Here is an 18,975-nt window from a genome sequence, read left to right as displayed (position 1 = left end):
AAAACACATTCCCCAGCTTCTCCTGAATACGGCGATACCAGATGTGTGACACTTTTTTGCAGCCTAGGTGGGCAAAGGGGCCCATATTCCAAAGAGCACCTTTCGGATTTCACTCGTCATTTTTTACAGAATTTGATTTCAAACTCCTTACCACACATTTGGGCCCCTAGAATGCCAGGGCAGTATAACTACCCCACAAGTGACCCCATTTTGGAAAGAAGAGACCCCAAGGTATTTCGTGATGGGCATAGTGAGTTCATGGAAGTTTTTATTTTTTGTCACAAGTTAGTGGAATATGAGACTTTGTAAGAAAAAAAAAATAAAAAAAAAAAATCATCATTTTCCACTAACTTGTGACAAAAAATAAAAAATTCTAGGAACTCGCCATGCCCCTCACGGAATACCTTGGGGTGTCTTCTTTCCAAAATGGGGTCACTTGTGGGGTAGTTATATTGCCCTGGCATTTTCCAGGGGCCCTAATGTGTGGTAAGTAGGTAAATGACCAGTGAAATCCGAAAGGTGCTCTTTGGAATGTGGGCCCCTTTGCCCACCTAGGCTGCAAAAAAGTGTCACACATCTGGTATCGCCGTATTCAGGAGACGTTGGGGAATGTGTTTTGGGGTGTCTTTTTACATATACCCATGCTGGGTGAGATAAATATCTTGGTCAAATGCCAACTTTGTATAAAAAAATGGGAAAAGTTGTCTTTTGCCAAGATATTTATCTCACCCAGCATGGGTATATGTAAAATGACACCCCAAAACACATTCCCCACCTTCTCCTGAGTACGGAGATACCAGATGTGTGACACTTTTTTGCAGCCTAGGTGGGCAAAGGGGCCCATATTCCAAAGAGCACCTTTCGGATTTCACTCGTCATTTTTTACAGAATTTGATTTCAAACTCCTTACCACACATTTGGGCCCCTAGAATGCCAGGGCAGTATAACTACCCCACAAGTGACCCCATTTTGGAAAGAAGAGACCCCAGGGTATTCGCTGATGGGCATTGTGAGTTCATTTCATTTTTTTTTTTTTTTTTTGTCACAAGTTAGTGGAATATGAGACTTTGTATGAAAAAAAAAAATAAAAAAAAAAAAAATAAAAAAATCATCATTTTCCACTAACTTGTGACAAAAAATAAAAAATTCTAGGAACTCGCCATGCCCCTCACGGAATACCTTGGGGTGTCTTCTTTCCAAAATGGGGTCACTTGTGGGGTAGTTATACTGCCCTGGCATTTTCCAGGGGCCCTAATGTGTGGTAAGTAGGTAAATAACCAGTGAAATCCGAAAGGTGCTCTTTGGAATGTGGGCCCCTTTGCCCACCTAGGCTGCAAAAAAGTGTCACACATCTGGTATCGCCGTATTCAGGAAACGTTGGGGAATGTGTTTTGGGGTGTCTTTTTACATATACCCATGCTGGGTGAGAGAAATATCTTGGCAAAAGACAACTTTTTCCATTTTTTTATACAAAGTTGGCATTTGACCAAGATATTTATCTCACCCAGCATGGGTATATGTAAAATGACACCCCAAAACACATTGCCCAACTTCTCCTGAGTACGGCGATACCACATGTGTGACACTTTTTTGCAGCCTAGATGCGCAAAGGGGCCCAAATTCCTTTTAGGAGGGCATTTTTAGACATTTGGATACCAGACTTCTTCTCACGCTTTGGGGCCCCTAGAATGCCAGGGCAGTATAAATACCCCACATGTGACCCCATTTTGGAAAGAAGACACCCCAAGGTATTCAATGAGGGGCATGGCGAGTTCATAGAAATTTTTTTTTTTTGGCACAAGTTAGCGGAAATTTATATTTTTTATTTTTTTCTCACAAAGTCTCCCGTTCCGCTAACTTGGGACAAAAATTTCAATCTTTCATGGACTCAATATGCCCCTCACGGAATACCTGGGGGTGTCTTCTTTCCGAAATGGGGTCACATGTGGGGTATTTATACTGCCCTGGCATTCTAGGGGCCCTAAAGCGTGAGAAGAAGTCTGGAATATAAATGTCTAAAAAAATTTACGCATTTGGATTCCGTGAGGGGTATGGTGAGTTCATGTGAGATTTTATTTTTTGTCACAAGTTAGTGGAATATGTGACTTTGTAAGAAAAAAAAAAAATTCCGCTAACTTGGGCCAAAAAAAAGACTGAATGCAGCCTTACAGAGGGGGGGGGATCAATGACAGGGGGGGGATCAATGACAGGGGGGTGATCAGGGAGTCTATATGGGGTGATCACCCAACTGTCATTGATCACCCCCCTGTAAGGCTGCATTCAGACGTCCGTATGATTTTTACGGATCCGATCAGTCTATCAGTGGATCCGTAAAAATCATGCGGACATCTGAATGGAGCTTTACAGGGGGGTGATCAATGACAGAGGGGTAATCAATGACAGGGGGGTGATCAGGGAGTCTATATGGGGTGATCACCACAGTCATTGATCATGCCCCTGTAAGGCTGCATTCAGACGTCCGTATGATTTTTACGGATCCGATCAGTCTATCAGTGGATCCGTAAAAATCATGCGGACATCTGAATGGAGCTTTACAGGGGGGTGATCAATGACAGAGGGGTAATCAATGACAGGGGGGTGATCAGGGAGTCTATATGGGGTGATCACCACAGTCATTGATCACTCCCCTGTAAGGCTGCATTCAGACGTCCGTATGATTTTTACGGATCCGATCAGTCTATCAGTGGATCCGTAAAAATCATGCGGACATCTGAATGGAGCTTTACAGGGGGGTGATCAATGACAGGGGGGTAATCAATGACAGGGGGGTGATCAGGGAGTCTATATGGGGTGATCACCACAGTCATTGATCACTCCCCTGTAAGGCTCCATTCAGACGTCCGTATGATTTTTACGGATCCGATCAGTCTATCAGTGGATCCGTAAAAATCATGCGGACATCTGAATGGAGCTTTACAGGGGGGTGATCAATGACAGAGGGGTAATCAATGACAGGGGGGTGATCAGGGAGTCTATATGGGGTGATCACCACAGTCATTGATCACTCCCCTGTAAGGCTGCATTCAGACGTCCGTATGATTTTTACGGATCCGATCAGTCTATCAGTGGATCCGTAAAAATCATGCGGACATCTGAATGGAGCTTTACAGGGGGGTGATCAATGACAGGGGGGGTAATCAATGACAGGGGGGTGATCAGGGAGTCTATATGGGGTGATCAGGGGTGATCAAGGGCTAATAAGGGGTTAATAAGTGACGGGGGGGGGGTGTAGTGTAGTGTAGTGGTGCTTGGTGCAACATATTACTGAGCTGCCTGTGTCCTCTGGTGGTCGATCCAAACAAAGGGGACCACCAGAGGACCAGGTAGCAGGTATATTAGACGCTGTTATCAAAACAGCGTCTAATATACCTGTTAGGGGTTAAAAAAATCACATCTCCAGCCTGCCAGCGAACGATCGCCGCTGGGAGGCTGGAGATCCACTCGCTTACCTTCCGATCCTGTGAACGCGCGCGCCTGTGTGCGCGCGTTCACAGGAAATCTCGCGTCTCGCGAGAGGACGCACCGGCGCGTCCACCCAGAACAACAGGACCGCCGCAAAGACGCAATCCTGCGTACGGCGGTCCTGAGGTGGTTAAGGGAAAGAAGTGGAATGTTTTGCAATGGCCAAGTCAATTACCTGACCTGAATCCGATTGAGCATGCATTTCACTTGCTGAAGACAAAACTGAAGGGAAAATGTCCTAAGAACAAGCAGGAACTGAAGACAGTTGCAGTAGAGGCCTGGCAGAACATCACCAGGGATGAAACCCAGCGTCTGGTGATGTCTATGCGTTCCAGATTTCAGGCTGTAATTGACTGCAAAGGATTTGCAACCAAGTAATAAAAAGTGAAAGTTTGATTTATGATTATTATTCTGTCCCATTACTTTTGGTTCCTTAACAAGTGGGAGGCACATATGCAAACTGTTCTATTCCTACACCGTTCACCTGATTTGGATGTAAATACCTTCAAATTAAAGCTGACAGTCTGCCGTTAAAGCACATCTTGTTCGTTTCATTTCAAATCCATTGTGGTGGTGTATAGAACCAAAATTGTTACAATTGTGTCGATGTCCCAATATTTATAGACCTGGTAAACCTATAATGGAGTCTGTCAGGAAAAGGGGGATCATGGATGTTTGCTGTGTGTTGGATCCAGCACTGTGTCATGGCTTCCATTCAGAAGCACACTTGCAACGTATTTATACAAATAGTATGACCCCTTTTGGCAGACCAAACAAGAGACCAGATCCCCTTTACACAGCCTCCAGCCCAGGCCTTTCTCCTTTATGCAGACCCAAGTCCAGCTTTGTAGAAAGGTTGTTCTAAAAGTCTGTATTCTAAGGTATCAGACACAAACATTTAGCCACCAGTCCCACCTCATTTTTAAGTATTTATTTAAAGAAATCTACGAATTACCCTGAAATTTGGCACAATAGTTCATAAAGATATACAGCATATTTCCCCAAAATTTCTGATCTCTCGGGTAGCCAGAAGTGGTTCAAAATATGAACTTTATGAATAAATCACAGACCCTAGACCAAATGTGATTGTCGGGGAGGAAGCGTTCTTTCCCGGCAATCGCCTGCTCGTCAGCAAAGGCAACATTTACATGCAGCAATCTCCTCCACAGCATGGGGAGGAGCGATCACTAATACCATCACTTGTCCCCATACTGGCTAGTTGCTTGCCAGCAGTAGAGATTGTGTACACAGCACAATCTGCTGCTAGCAAATGATCATTTTTTGTGACCGCATGAATGATCTATTAGTCTACGAACAAACGTTTTGATCGTTCAACAGGTAATTGGTGGCACCTTTACACCGCCAGATAATCATTAACAAGCATTCCTTTGAATGCTCGTTAGCGATTATCTGCGGGATTCTCGGCCCAACTCTTATCTAACCAGATATCTGCAATAGGGAGAGATTGGCGAGACCCCCACACATACTGGAAGATGAGTATCCAATGTGAATGACTAGCGATACTGCCACATTTTTCCAGAGATTAGAACAGATTACTGGAGAGCTTGTAGTCAAGGACGCTTTCTCAAAAGTAAAAAGTGGCATCCAGATTTTTCTTCATGTAGGTTTGCATTAATTTACTTCGCACATAAGGAACTATGGTACATTTGCCGTTGTTGTTCCAGTAATTATTTATAACTAAGTAAGCTTTTATGTCATTATAGAACATTTTACTAATATTTTTTATATACAAAATCCTCTTGAACAGTGGATATTTGTGCTCCTTTAATCTCCAAGTTTTTGTTTTAAGATGTAAAACACATGAAAGAAAAATAATAATTGATGACACCAATTATTATAAGTGTGTTGTTTACCATTCAGATCGATGCAAAAAGCAAGTTATTGTAGAAGGGGAAACTAGTGCCCAGTGGAGAACAGTGATGGCCAGTGCGCAGTGTTCGCCAGCGAACACATGCGGGCTGCCATCTTAAATCACAAGTCCGGCGATGCACAGGTAAACCCTTACTTGTGCCGGGAGCCGGTCTGAAACAAATACGGTCACTGGGAGCAGGCAGTTCCGAGAACAGCCCGATGCAGGCCCCCGGCAGCTGTTCTCTGAACTGCCTGCTCCCGGTGACCGCATTTGTTTCAGACCGGCTCGCAGCACAGGCACAGGCTTACCTGTGCATCGCCGGACTTGTGAGTCAAGATGGCTGCCTGCATGTGTTCGCTGGCGAACACTGCGAACTGGCCATCAATGGTGGAGAATGATGGTAGGGTCAAGCTTGTATGGTGTTCTTAGAAATATAAGAACTTTTCAAGTGGACATCTGTGCCAGCGCTCTACTTTTTTCTTCTAAATGGCACTTCTTGCATACAACGCAATTCACATTTTAAATTCTTAAAGGCAATGTGTCACTTATTTTTTCAGCTAGTTAAAACCAGACACACATCATTTTTCTAACCTTTTTAATTTTTGATCGCAATTTTTTATTTATTTTTTGTTATATTTCTTGAACACGACTTGATTGAGCTGTTAACAGCAGTTAAAGATGTGCTTTACAGCAGCCACCATGGGCACACAAATGACCAACACAGAAAAGGCGGCACACATAAAAATCTATGCACACGAGCAATACAAAAGAAAATATCAAAATATATATACAACTCTTTATTAAAAAAAGGAAAAGGACAGCATATATTACATTAAACTATCCAAATAATAGCAGGGACAACTCAAATAATACTGAGACCTCAAAGGGGTGTCACTAGGGTGGCCACTGGCTTCACCCTAGAAAGCCGGACAGGCCCAAACCACACCCACAATGCCCCAAACCACTCCCACAATGCAAACCACGCCTACAAACCACAAAGCCACGCCCCCGTGCCAGTGAAGCCATGCCCCCACCATCGGCTGGGGGGAAAAACACGGGGGAGGGGAGGGAAGAAGTTTGTGAATGGAAGGTGAGCTGGGGGCAGCCCGGGTGCTTCTCTCCCCCTCAGTCAGCCGCAGGGAGCCATGTCTGCGGCTCTAGTGACTGACTGGGGGTGAGAGAAGCCTCAGTCAGTTGCTGCAGCTCACGCTCAGACAGCGCAGTGCTGCTGTCTGAGCGTGAGCTACTGAAAAGGTGGACATCCCTGTGTCCATCCAGACTCTGCGCCGGACGGAGGACAGGGAGCCAGAAAACCGGACTGTCCGGCCTAAAACCAGACGTCTGGCCACCCTAGGTGTCACCCATATTAATAAGGCAGTCCAGGACACAATAAATGTCCCAAATAATATCAAAATAAAAAAAATTATTTATATGTTCATTTTGAAAAAGTGCAATGTGCAAAGCTGGATTAATTTAGAAAATCTAAAAATAATGCGAGATCAGACTACAATATGGCAAAAAAAACGAAAGTTATTAAGACATACAAAAATAAGGGGATACAACATGCAATATAACAAGCCTGGAGTGCCAAGGGACCACTGACTGTACCCCACGTGTATCACAAGCAGCTTCCTCAGGGGTCTATATACACTATAGCAGTGATGGCGAACCTATGGCACGGGTGCCAGAGGCGGCACTCAGAGCCCTCTCTGTGGGCACCCGTGCCTTGGAAAAACTCTATGGCGTACCAATATGCTTTAGACTTTTCCTGCCATTCATCAGCACAGGACGCACTATGAACAGCGCAGGCAGCGCACTGAATGGACTCAGGCTATTATAGCTAAATGATAAAGTACGTGGAGGATATACTGTATTGGTATTCAGGGTAAATTGCTGTGTTGGCACATTGCGATAAATAAGTGGGTGTTTGGTTGCAGTTTGGGCACTCGGTCTCTAAAAGGTTCACCATCACTGCACTATAGACTGGAGGAAACTTCTACGGGCGAGTTTTCTAGGCATGCTCTGTTACATGTGGAGGGGTAATTGTGAAGAGAGGAGAAGCAGGTAAGCTTTGACAATTACATAATGTGAATGGTTGATCCTGTGTTATCTATATATGGGTGATATCTGTCATTGTAACCCTGTCTGTGATGATGATAATAATAAGATGATTGCTGAATAACAGATTTCCTAATATTAGGCTTAGTGGCCACTGCGAAAACTGTAGGATTTTAGGAATGTTTTAAAATACAGATAATGACATGGAAATTTAAAAATAACATCACCAAAAAGTCTTTAAAATATCTATAGAAATCTCTTTAACAAAGAACTGTAAAATGATCTGCTTCCTTGACTATTTTTTTTTCCTTTATGGATCTGTAGGCCATATCCTAGATTCAGATTTTCTGATTGGAAGGAGAATTTCAGTTTTCACATCCAAATATTTTAATGCTACGTAAAGGGACTTTTAATTACAAGCCTTAGGCTAGGTTTTATGTATGTGCCGGAAATGCTTCCAAATCCATAGGGTTGTACCTAGCCAATGTTTGCCAAAAGATGTTCTTTCAGCATACAATTGGGAATAGGAGTCCTGTAATCGTCTGGTGAGAACTCATGCCACCTTTGGTGTTAAACATACGGCTTGCACATTCATCCTACCCCATATGAATAAATCCTTAGCGCCTAAATCCACCTTCAAACAGCATTTAAGGCTTCACAAACGCTTATATATTGAAACGAAATATATTGCTTTACGCATCATGCACTGATCCACATTTATTTCCTACAGCCTTATTCACAAATCTGTGGGTTGTCAATAAACTTGTCAAAAGCGAGGAAAAATGGGCGAAGGATATAGGATTAAACACATTATAATGGGGGAATGAATATATATAAAAATATAAAAAGAGCAACGATTTCTAGCAATTTTAGGATTATCTATTTTAATATTATTCATAGAATATGTATGACACCATTACTGTTAAAGCGAACCTTTCATCTGGATTTCACTTAATAAACTATCAAAAGTACCTTATAGATCATCCTCCTTGTGTTAGCACACGGTCTTGTCCCTCTTTTCTGTCATGTATATGCATGGAAAAATCGCTTTATAAAGTACTCTTCTCAAGCTCCACAAGTCACGGTAGAAGTCAAGGGGGTAGCCCTTCCCTCACTCCAGGCTGTAACTCCCCTGCCCTAACCCCGCCTCTATGCAGTCTAATTGACACCCGGCTCAGTCGCCGGGACCGCGCTTGTACAGGCGGCGCATGCGCCGTCGGACTCAAGCGCGATCCTGTAACTGAATCGCGCATGCGCCGTCCCAGATGCCTGCCTGTCTTCTCTTCCTCACGCGCGATTCAGTTACAGGATCGCACTTGAGTCCGACGGCACAAGCGCGGTCCCGGCGACTGAGCCGGGTGTCAATTACACTGCTTAGAGGCGGGGTTAGGGCAGGGGAGTTACAGCCTGAAGTGAGGGAACGGCTACCCCCTTGACTTCTAACGTAACTTGTGGAGCTGGAGAAGAGTACTTTATAAAGCGATTTTTCCATGCATATACATGACAGAAAAGCAGGACAAGACCGTGTGCTAACACAAGGAGGATGATCTATAAGGTACTTTTGATAGTTTATTAAGTGAAATCCAGGTGAAAGGTTCGCTTTAAGTAAGATTTATAAGGAACTGAATACATATGATATGGAGCTGTCCAGATGTGCAATCTTACTGGAGAGAGGTCTTTCGGACCTTAAGTGTAGAGTCCTTGGTATCCCTTTCACTGGAATGTGGCTGTGTTTGGCTGTATTCCGCCATCAGTTAAGGAAAAAAGAAAACAAAAAGGGTCTGGATGAGAGGCCTTATGGCTGCGAAAGTTATTATTGCAAGAGAGTGGGGTTCTGATAGAGCACCCAATAGTACGGAGAGGAAGAATTTATTAGTAAAGATTGAGAGGTTTGAGGAATATGCAATAAGTAGTAATAATGATTAGGGATCGACCGATTATCGGTTTTACCGATATTATCGGCCGATATTCAGGATTTTGAACGTTATCGGCATTTATTTTGCTGATATACCGATAACGTATTGGGAACAAGGATCGCGCTGCTGACAGCGCTCTCCGTGTTCACTCAGCAGCACAGGGGAGAAGGAAGCAGTGTCTCCCTCCCCCCTGTGCCGCTGCTGCCACCAATGAGAGGAGGGAGGACAAGAGGAGGGGAGGGGCTGTGGCCACTGCGCCACCAATGAAGATAAGTCTCATTAATTCATATACAGGAGGCGGGTGCCGGCTTCAGAATCACATAGCTGGCTCCCGATCAGTTACCATGGCAGCCAGGACGCTACTGAAGCTCTGGCTGCCATAGTCAGCTCCATGCTGCTGTGTGCACAAAGCACAGAGCAGCAGGGACAGTGTGAGGTCCTATTCACAATAGGACAAGGGTTCTAGTCCCTAAGGGGGCTAATAGTTAGTAATAAAAAAATAAAAATAAAAACACACCAAAATATTAACTATAAATGAAAAAGAAAGATTTACAAACAAAAGCCTACACGTTAACAATAAACATATTCATTTTCAGCAGATTTGTGTAGGATTTTTTTTTTTCCAAAAAGGAATATTCACTGAATATCGGTATAAATTATCGGCTATCGGCCTGAAAGTTCACAGATTATCGGTATCTGCCCTAAAAAAATCAATATCGGTCGATCCCTAATAATGATAACTAGTTGCTGTGAAAGACTGCCTTCGTCTGGGTGGGGGGGCGAGGGGGGAGAGAGAGAGAGATGAAGACAACATATCTCCCTTTGGGGGGTTACCCACAGTATCTACCGAGACAACCAGCATGGGGAGGGGGGTTGGGGGGTCAGTTTAAGGTGGGGGGTAAGTTAATTTAGATAGACAATGACGAAGTCTGAGTTAAATCTATTGTGGAGTTCGACGAGGAGCCGTGGAACTTCCAAGATGGAACAGATTACTTTAAAATTGTAGTACTGTCTCTCTTAATTATTGTACACTACTTGTTCTATTGAATATTTTATCAGATTTTGTATTGTCAAACTTAATTTTAATTTTGTATTATGAAAGGAATACAAATAAAACAAATTTATAAAAATAAATAAAAAACTTGTCATCAGGCATATCTTTAAAGGGGTTATCCTATGATTAATGTAAAAAAATTGAAAATTCAGCATCATACAGTACACGACAATCTGTTTCTAACAAAGCTAGAACCAGCCCAGTACCTCACATGGATCCAAAAGATCTCCCCATTCATTGCTCTGCTAAATTTATATCCAGCTGGCAGTTCAGAGGGTGGGTCTTTATCAGGGGGTATGTCTCTTTTCCTGTAACTGTCACAGCTTCTAACAGTAGATATGGCTGGTGGCAGTTGAAGGATGGAACTGACATGTGCGACCACATCAGCAGGTGTTAGAGATGGTAAAAGTTATAGGGCAAAAAATGAACAGCAGATAGTGCTATACTGATACATTTAAAAAAACTCAATAGCCCCCTAGTGACATAATTAATTTTAGTCTTAAAGACCAGTAAGATTTTCTCCCTCGTGTTCCAGCAGTCATGACTTTATTATGTGGGTCAGTACAATTATGATCATGCCAAATTACTATACTTTTTTATTATTTTTTCTCTACTCCTGCAAGCTGTCAGCTCCGCAACTGCCCCCCTTGTCTAGACTGAAGGGGGGGGGGGTGCTGCTTTAGCTGTCATATCTCTGTCTAGGTGGCAGCTATAGACTTTGCATTGTTTGAAAGCTGAAATTCCAAGCTTTCAAACAATACCAGAATCACAGCATTATTGTCCCGATCAGTGTGGGGGAAAAACTCCACACTGAACACAGGAGGGAAGGGGAACAGTAACTGGACCTGGAAACTAGGGAAGGAACAGGTCACCTCCTAAACAACCCTAATCCGGGCCCTAACTACCTATCAATACGAATAGACCTTGAAGGTAGGAATATTCATATGCTGGATACCTAGGCCCTTATATCCCTATAAGGGCCTGGAATGAGGTTGGGACCAGAGACAACCCATTCCTCCCCAGATGGACGAATAGAAGTCTCTGTCTCAGGCCCAGATACAAACAACAGGAAATATAACAAACACAAAACAATAAGAAAAGACAAGACTTATCTGAAAGTAGAAAACTGGCAACTCCAGAAGCATCACAGAGTACAACCGACCAGCTAGTTAGAAGGCAGGAAGAAAATCTATAAACCGCACTTCCAAGAGTGAGAAGTGGCTACTTATGGGAAAGGTAATTTACCAACAAGCAACACCTGAAGCAAGGGGTGTGGCATTCACCAAAACACAGACACAATAAGATCCACAATGAACTTGTCAATTTAACCCACGAGTTGCCAGTCTCTCCGATCTCCTGATACCTGCCACGGGAATGTCCGCGACAAATATCTTCACTACATGGGAAGACATGGCTGTTAGAAATCGGGATGCAGTGAATGCAGCTGAAAGTAAAAGTAGGTTTTACCTGGTTTATTCCCAACTCTTTATAAGGTCTAGTGGGATACAGATTTCTAAGGCTCCTGTCACACCTCCTGTGTGAATTCACTGGAACCGGAACCGGAATGTCTGCCGGCCCCATTAAGTATAATGGGGTCCAGCAAAGATCAGTACGCATCCCAACAGACAAGCGGAGAATCGGCCAGACACATACTGCTGCAGTGTCTAGCCTAACAGTGATCTCTCCTGCTGATGTTGTGCTACTGCTGTCATTTTGGTCTTGTATGACAGCCTGGAATGCCAGCGTTCAATCAAGACCAAGACCATCTCTCTACTACCAATCAGGACATATAAGCAGCTAAAGCACACAACCCCTCCGCCTTCTGCCCGAGCTGTCCTCTGGCAGAACAGATAAGTGCTTTTACCTGAGCCCAAACTCAGCTGGGGGAAAACTGCAGGTTAAGGGAGTATTCCCATTTTATAAATGAAGGAAGGGCTGCAGAGCTGATTTAGCAATGCATCCCACTGTACAGCAGCGCAGACCACTATGCATGGAAAACACTGAACTCCTGTGAAGTATATGGTGTGAAAACAGCACTTTTCTGCAAATCACCCGAGCAGCCTCTGTACAGAGATTAAACTAGCAATGAATGCTGGGGAATTTTAGATTTCAAGTTGGTCAATGTTCATAAATTCTAACATCCTAATTCTAAAAACCTTTAAATTCCTGTTCACAGGCCGACATATGCATTATGGCTTAGTTTTAAACCTCAACTTGGGCTAAATCTGCCAACAGAAACTCATTCACAATTCATCAAGTTAATATATACCTCATTCAAGGCATAATAATTAGGCTGCATTCATCTATTGTTCAAAGGAAAAAGACAATAGTGTAAGAATATAAGATATATGTTTCAGGTGCTTCTCATTTTACTCTAAGGATTTTTTAAATATTGAAGCTTGCTGATCTACAATGCGTGCCATCATTACATAATAAAAGACGGAAGAATACAATTCACAGTGTGCACATAATGTATTATAAGAAGGATTTACAGACATTTATATGCTATATATCCAATGAATATAAATGTGCAACACTACACAAGTTTCTAATAAAAATATAAACTTGCGCTTTCAACAATTCGTAGCGTTTACTATTTCCAAACCATTTTACATAAGCAGAACAACAAATATAAAAGGTCTAAATAGTTATCTGGCATGTCTGTCTACAATGTTATGGTGTAGATACAGGAGGTAATCACTGAAGGTATATTGGCAATAATGTATATAATGTCACTGAGAGCAAGGACCTAAAACTTGACTATTATTTATAATCACAATAAAATAAAATTACAACTTGGATAAAGCATCCTAATTGGTGCGTAGAAAGCTATCAACGGTAAACGAAGGGCGGTAAAAGACTGAGAAACTGGGATACAGGGAAAAACTATCCCTAAACTTTCCCTCCACAGCTGCTCAGCCCAGAGATACACCTTGATGGTAGGTGTACTCTGTCTGCATACCTAGGACTAAACTGTCCTTAAAAAGACCCTATTACAAGAAGTATCCCTATTTCAAAGGTCCCTACAGGAGGCCTCTTGCTTTGCTTTCTGTTGCAGTTCTTGCAACGATTTTCTAAAATGCATCAAACTGTCTGACACCCTGCACCATCAGCCGCATGTTCCAGGAACTATACAGTAGACTGAGCTAGCTTCAGGTGCCAGAGGTTGCCCGAAAGAGCCGATTTGGTGGTGATCCCAAGTGTCCGATGCCCAGTCATCTAATATCTCCTGAGGATTGGTCATTAATATCTTTGTAGCGGAAAACACCTTTAACAGACTCTCAAAATCATACTGACTCACTTCAGTAAGGGACATTAATACAAGGCACTTAATAATGTACTGGAATTGTCCATATTGACTCCTTTGCTGGCTGGATTCATTTTTTCCATCACATTATACCCTGCTCGTATCCAGCGGTGGCCGTGCTTGCACAATATAAGAAAATGTGCCAGCCTATACGTATTCCTGGCCACCAGAGAGGCCGGCTTTTTTTCTATAATGTGCAAGCACGACCGCAGCTGCTGGATTGCAGGGTGGTCGTAACACCTGGAAACAAGCAGTGTATAATGAGATGAAAAACATTAGTAAAGCCAGCAAAGGAGGCAATATGGACAATCACAATATATTAGTAAGTGTCTTGTACTAACTTTCTCTACATGTTAAACGCTATTTGCTGAAGCGAGACAACCCTTTTAAAATAAAAAAAGACTGCAGAATGCTGTTGACCCCAAAATCTCTGAGGCGCAATCTCAAGAGACTCTTGTGACCCCCTGAATGCTGATCTAATGCAAGTTCAAGCCTCTGGTGATCGAGGCCTCAGACTGCCTAGCTGCAGTCAATGGCATTCTGCTGCTAGCTATGCACTGGAATACATTCAGGCTGCAGAAGGAAAAAGGTTCAGAATTTTTTATAAAAAATGATAAAATTATTTTTATCCCAAAGTACATGCAATTAAAAAAATAAAAATAAATGTAATGTCCGTTTGTGCACAGCATGGTGAAATATGGTAAAGGACATATATACCAGTCTCTATTGGTATAAAGCAGGCATGCTCAACCTGCGGCCCTCCAGCTGTTGCAAAACTACAACTCCCATCATTCCCGGACAGCCTACAGAAGGGCATGGTGGGAGTTGTAGTTTTACAACAGCTGGAGGACCGCAGGTTGAGCATCCCTGGATAAAGAATACATTAAACCCATTTCTTGGCAATAACTCCACAAGTGTATTTTGACTTCAATCTACTAATTCCATTTATAAACCTGAGTTTCCCATTGGTTTGTCATAAAGTTAAAAGGCCGGTAAGATGAAAGACAACAAAGTAAAAAGAATCAATCCTAGGCAGGTATGAGAAGCTAGGTCTAGATTGCCGCTGCATACAAATGAAGAACCTGTACTTTAGATATATCACACAACAGTGTAAGCCCTGGTCTGTGGAAATTGTACTTTATGTTCATTCTTAAGACTTTGCGGAAAGAAGTTGAGAAAAATCCAGCTCCACTTTAAAGGAATTGCGTTTATTCAGCTTGCGGTTAAAAACTCATCCAAGAAATACAAAATTTAGCAGTCTTGTCTTGTCAAAGGGGCAGGTGAGAGCTGCTACATTTCTCTTTTCCTATTCTTAAGACTTTATTCTGCTTATTTAGTGCTCACATATAAATGTCAATATAACATTAAAACGTTCATGGTGACAGGTTCCCTTTAAAGTGTATCTATCAGTATGATCAAACCTTTTAAACCAGGCTACAACCTGGTAGGCAGGTTATTATGACAGTACATTGCCCCATTGATGCAAATAAGCTTACTGGGGCATCGAGGGGCCGGTCAGAGCCTTCGGAGCAACAGAATGTTACACCCCTTAAGTTTTAGTCTCTCCCCCTCTTACCCTGGGTTGCCAGGGCTAGACTTCTGGTGTAGCCCAGTCTTCTTATGCCTGTGCTGTGTATCTCAGTACTTGTGCAGTGCTTCTTCTGCTACACTCCAAGGAGCAAAGACTCACATTGCGCAAGCGCCGAGACCTGTCATATTGCGCCCGCATTGTATCTTCTGGTCTCAGGGAGCAGCAGAAGATCCACTGCACAAGCATCGAGTGTGAGAGACACTGCAGTCACGTGTTATAACAATCTGGTGCTTCGAGGGCTCTGGTCGGCCCCTTGGTGCTACAGTAAGCTTATTTGCATATGAGAGAAATTCTGTTTTCGCATCAATAGGAAAATGTATTGTCATTATCAAGGGCTCATTTTAATGAATATGATCAACCTTACCAGGTAGTAAGCCCGATTTAATAGGGTGGATCAGGCTGACAGATGCCAATGTCTGTTGTGTGACTTGAGTTGTGTGATGCAGATTTTATTTAATTTTTTTATTTGGGTGAGAGGTGAAAAAAAATGCCATGATTTATGTTTTAGGCACATTGCACCTTGGTTGACAAGGGTCTTGATTAGAGGAAAGATGCATGTGTGTCACCTATAAGTTTTTTCTGCCAGTTAAAAGCAAATAGTGTAAAAAAATAAATAAATAAATAAATTGGGGAGGATTTTAATCTTTTTTTTATTCTATGCAAGATTATTGGACAGCCATCTTGCCTGAGCTGTTGTTAAAGGGAGTATGTCACCTAATCTGAACGTTTTAGACCGCTCAGATCAGGTTATAGACTCCTGTGCCCTCATTATAATAGTACCTTTATTTGTGCTGTCCCTCGCCAAGACCTTCGGAAAAATAAGACTTAAAACGTAGGACTGTTTCACACGAGCGAGTCCATTGCGGGAATCACGCTCCGTGTGCGAGGGTGATCCTCCGCTCTGGGCTTGCAGGAGCGCACGGCATTATCATGATTTATAATGCTATGTGTCTCTGCTTGGCCTTTTTTCCACAGAATCATAGTGACATAAAGCCATCACTATGATTCTGTAGAAATAAGGCCAAGCAGAGGCACATAGCATTATAAATTATGATAATGCCGTGCGCTCCTGCAAGTCCAGAGTGGAGGATCACACTCACACATGGAGCGTGATTCCCGCAATGGACTCGCTCGTGTGAAACAGCCCTTATGCTGAGGTTCGGCAAGTGCCCAGGGACAGCGTTACTGCAGCAAGTGCCCAGGCCCCTCGGCGATGTACCCAGAAAATCACACCTCTTTCACCACTCTGGCCCACTCTCGTTTCCCATTATTACCTCTTCCTCTCCCTCACAAATCTCTAGCCTGCGCCGCTTCACACTTGCCACGCACCTGCGCACTGCTGTGCCCATTATAGGCAAAGAAACAGGGAGTTGCACTGCGCATGCATCGGTCCGTACCTCGAAATCCAGCCGGTGGAAGTAACCAGCCACAGCAGAGGGCTGTAGTGAAGCCAAAGAAGGGGTAGGTCAGTAATAAAATTTTTATTTTTATTTGTGTAATGTGTAGGGGCAGTGATACTGACGATTTTTGTAATATACTTAAATTACTGAAATCGTACATTTCTATTAGAAAACTAGCTGTAATGTGGCCCATTTTGAGCCTTAGCAACGATCCTCTGTCTTCTGTTTACATTACAGTGGAGACTGTGTTAGGTCAATAGAAGAGAGAGGAGCATTGCTAAGGCTACTTTCACACTGCCGTTTCTGGGTCCGCCTGTGAGATCCGCTTCAAGGCTCTCACAAGCGGCCCCAAACTGATCAGTTTAGCCCCAATGCATTCTGAATGGATAAGGATCCGTTCAGAATGCATCAGTTTGCCTCCGTTCCGTCTCCATTCCGCTCTGGAGGCGGACACCAAAACGCTGCTCGCAGCATTTTGGTGTCCGCCTGGCGGTGCGGAGCCAAACGGATGCGTCCTGACTTACAATGCAAGTCAAATGGGGACGGATCCGTTTACATTGACACAATATTGGTGCAATTGTAAACGGATCTGTCCCCCATTGACTTTCAATGTTAAGTCAGGACGGATCCGTTTGCCTTACACTTAGACTTGTTTTTGACTAAGTTATGCAGACGGATCCGTACGGTTGTGGAAATTTTATTAGGATGTGTTTTTAATATATTGTGTATTGTCATCATGTCTCTCAGTGTCAGGGTAAACCATTGAAGTGTATATCTTCCTGTGTATGTCCTGTCACAGCTGCTGGGCGCAGAGGTCTCCCTCGGCGAATGGTCCATGTGCTAAGCACTGGGCTGTGGGCCGGGGGAGACTGATGTGTTCAGCAGAGCAGTGTTTTGTTGGCTGATGTATGGACGCCAGCTAGGGCCCCCGCGCAAGGCGCGGATTTATTGGCTTGGCGTGGATGCATTTGTTAAGAGAACAATATATGAAAGGAACTTGCGTTTGTTGTCTCTAGTGCGCCTGATCAGCCGCTGGAGATAATGACGTTGTCCTGTAAATAAACATGCATGAGGATCATAGTAATTTTATCTGGCATTGATCACTGAGCAAGGCTGGAGAAAAATAGCTCCAGTGGTAATGGTAGATTATTGCATACATGTGTTTGTTGGCTGGGGTATTCTAAATGATGGTGTCTTGACTTCCTGTATGTCATCACTTCCTGTATGTCATCACTTCCTGCATCCTTGTTATGGGCCAGCCCCTTTTACACCTTTTGTGAGTAAATAAAAGTGAACAGACTGAGCAGGGCGGGGCGGTTGCTCAGCAGAACTTGAGATGAGAACACCTTTGGCTGACTGCGGGTGAGATTTTTACCTTTCCTTACACAAAGACATTGGAGAGCGGATTACAACTATTAATATTTCTACAACAGTACTGAACGGATACCAGCGTTTGCATTTATAGGTGCGGATCCGTCTGTGCAGATACCAGACGCAGGTGTGAAAGTAGCCTAAGGCTCAAAATGGGCCACTTTACAGCTAGTTTTCGAATAGAAATGTACGATTTCAGTAATTAAAGTATATTACAAAATGGTCAGTATCACTGCCCTGTATATTACACACACACAAAAAAAAAAAAAAAAAAAGAACGGCAGTTACACTTTAAAGTGGACCTGTGACCTTGCCATACCTGTCTGTTTTAGCAACTACTTGCATCCCCTCCTAATAACAATCCTGGTGCATCTATTCTTATACCTTTATGACGTGCTATTCCCTTATTATTCATGCTCAAAGTTATGAATGAATGAATTACTAGCAGTTTGCAATGAAGCTCCTAATGGGCCCTACCAGTTGGGAGTGTGTCCTTGACATTATCCAACCTGTGTTGCCAGTGTCAGACACCCATCTGGACCTTCATTGCACACTGCTAGCAGGAATAATAAAGTGTCACAACAATAGATGCTGCAGGACTGTTATTACAATGGGGAATGCAAGTCGTTACTAAAACAGGCATGTCAGGAGTGGTGACGAGTCCTCTTTAAAATGTGCAAAAATTCTGGAGAAAAGTAAACCATACGTGGTGTAAAGGTAGACGAAAGTATCTACAGATCATCAAGCATGAGCCACTTTGGCACATCTCACACATCACTTTTACACTATTAGACATGATTAGCCCATCTGCCCCATTGTGTCGTATGACGTGTGACTCACTGCATGTCTATAGTACACAACCAGCACTCCTAAACTAAGGTTACTCCGCAACTGCAGTCCGCCGTAAGCAGGCAAGACATCG

The sequence above is a fragment of the Bufo bufo genome, chromosome 3, assembly GCF_905171765.1.
Source record: "Bufo bufo chromosome 3, aBufBuf1.1, whole genome shotgun sequence".
In the NCBI taxonomy this organism is placed as follows: Eukaryota; Metazoa; Chordata; class Amphibia; order Anura; family Bufonidae; genus Bufo; species Bufo bufo.
Note: the sequence above shows the minus strand (reverse complement) of the source record.